Below are 2500 nucleotides of genomic sequence, written 5' to 3' on the forward strand. Positions count from 1 at the left end.
TCTTCTATTTTTTTTCTTCTTCTTTCTTTTTTTTTTCTCTTTTTCTTATTTTTTTTATTTATTTATTTATTTTTTTTTTATTACTAACAACTATACCAGGTGATTTTATTACTCGATATCATCTTATTCGTTGTTGAAAAGAAAAAAAAGAAAAATAAAAAGAAAAAGGAAAGAAAAAAATTGTATTATCATTAAATCCTAGAAAATTCGTCAGTTGTTTTGTCGGCGCACACGATTGAAAGCAATATTGCAATTGTTCGATTAAACAATTGCAACAAAAAAATCAATGCGTCAAGGAAGTTGTAAGTTAATTAATTATAAAAAAAAAAAGAAGAAAAAAGAAATAAAACGATAAAGAGGGAGAGAGAGAGAGAGAGAGAGAGAGAGAGAGAGAAGAAAAATGTATTGGTCGTTTCATAGACACGTTTAAATCAGAAAAGATATTGTAATTAATTTTTAAGACAAGTAGAATGAAAAAAAATTTGGAAACATTTTATCGAGGTCGAAGTCCAACGATTTTCACGTTCGTCGTAAATTTCGAAGATCCATCGATCATTGGTTAAACGAATTTGAAAAAAAAATGTTTCTATATATATTATTCATCTAATAACAATCATTTATTATATAATTTCTAAAGACAATTTTAACAACGTTAAAGTTCAATATTTATTTTCTTCCGATCGTCGATCGGATTGGCCCATTTGATGGATTAACGTGCCCATATAACGTTAACGTATCCCAATTTCGAGAGGGGAATTTATAATTAGATCGAGAAAATGGCAGCTGTTGGTGAGAACGAAAGCGTATACGCGAAATCATTCACGTGTTACGTCACATATATAAATCTTACGAAACAACGTACCGCGAACATTTTGAAAACGATTTTACGAAATTTTATCGATTACGACAAATATTTTCTTTTGGATGTTAGAAGCAAAAAAGGAAGAAGAAGAAGAAGAAGAAGAAGAAGAAGAAGAAGAAAAAAAAAGAAAAAAAGAAAGAAAGAACAAACGGATAAAAAGAAAGAGAAAAATAATAGAGAGATCGATTTAGACGAGATAGACGAACAGTTGGAGATCTCAAAAATGATAATTTTGGCATTGGGGTCAACTCCATCTCCTTGAGTCATCGTCATCGCCGTCATTATCATCCATCGTCGTCGTCGTCGTCATCGTCGCCACCATCATCACATTATCATCATCATCATCTGGTGTCACGGTAAATCGACAATGAGTTGTAAGTTTTTGAAGTCTTTTTACTTACGCGTACACACACACACACACACACACACACACACACACACATATGTTTGCACGCATAGATGCGATTTCTCTTATAGATAATTTCCAGATTAATCGAAAACGATACGATCTCGTATTGATAATAGATCTTTCTCTCCCTTCTCTCTATTTATCTTTTGATTTATTTATCTTCTTTTTCATTCATCAACTTAAACATTTCTATAAAAGGAAATTCTTCTCAACAGAATGAAAAAGAGAGAGGGAGACGGAGAAAGAGAGAGAGAAAGAGAGAGGGAGACTGATAAGATATATCTCCGGTATCGTATACAACTTTTCCGCGTAATTTTAGTTTAATAAGAGAAATTCTTTCTTTCGTGTTTTTTTTTTTTTCTTTTTTTCTCTCTCTTTCTTCCTTTCTTTCTTTCTTTCATTTTTTTTCCCCTCAGATTTCTCCAACTTCTCGCTCGCTTATCGCGTGCGATACGTTTTGCGTAAGATCGACGACGTTACATCTCGCGCCATGCACAGTCATCGGTCCGGTTCACTACCATATATGGAAAAAGTAGGTAAGGGTCCCTCCATAGCCTTGACTCATATAAGTATATATACATATGTATGCATTTACGTTCGTAATGGATATTACACGTCGTAGAATGTGTTTTACTTTGTATTTTTATCGTTAATTCGTATATAACTGAACTTGATGTTTTAGTACCACAAGAAATTTTATGGTATAGTATTAAAAGGAAATTTAAAAAAAAAAGAAAAAAAAAGGAGGAGGAGGAGGAGGAGGAGGAGGACGAGGAGGAGGAGGAGAAGAGGGAGAGAAAATATGTGACGTTGTAGGAACAGAAAGAAAAAAAAAAAAAAAGGAAGAAAAAAAAAGAAAGTAAGGAGAAAATTTGTCTGTTAATTTACGACTCGACGCTTATAAATGACATAATTAATGCAAAAAGACGATATTGTGAAACACATTGTACTGCGGGATCGATTAATGATCATTAAAGTGGACCGAATGTCTCTGTAGAATTTGAAATATTAACTTACCACATTTTCGTGACATTAAAGTCTTGTAATTTAATTGCAATCAATTAGATACCAAAAATAAGGCCCTAAGTGTCTCGCTAAGGAATTATTCATCTAACGTGTAAAATCACTTGGGGACTTTTGATACCATTTTAAGAACCATTTTGATCACATCCTATTGTATTCGTGCGTTTCTATAGATCTTGTAGAACTCATGAATCGATCGATATCGA

The 2500-nt window shown here is 32.5% G+C and overlaps 1 long non-coding RNA gene across 1 annotated transcript; it reads left to right on the forward strand.

Moving 5' to 3' along the window:
• Positions 1–1010: 1010 nt before the first annotated feature.
• Positions 1011–2087, forward strand: LOC146873137 (uncharacterized). The gene is made up of 3 exons (XR_014981915.1): positions 1011–1236; positions 1688–1807; positions 1954–2087. It is a non-coding gene; the product is annotated as an uncharacterized LOC146873137 (long non-coding RNA).
• Positions 2088–2500: the final 413 nt, after the last annotated feature.

The sequence above is a fragment of the Vespa mandarinia genome, chromosome 3 (genome assembly GCF_050613455.1).
Source record: "Vespa mandarinia isolate Hongniang chromosome 3, ASM5061345v1, whole genome shotgun sequence".
Lineage (NCBI taxonomy): Eukaryota > Metazoa > Arthropoda > Insecta > Hymenoptera > Vespidae > Vespa > Vespa mandarinia.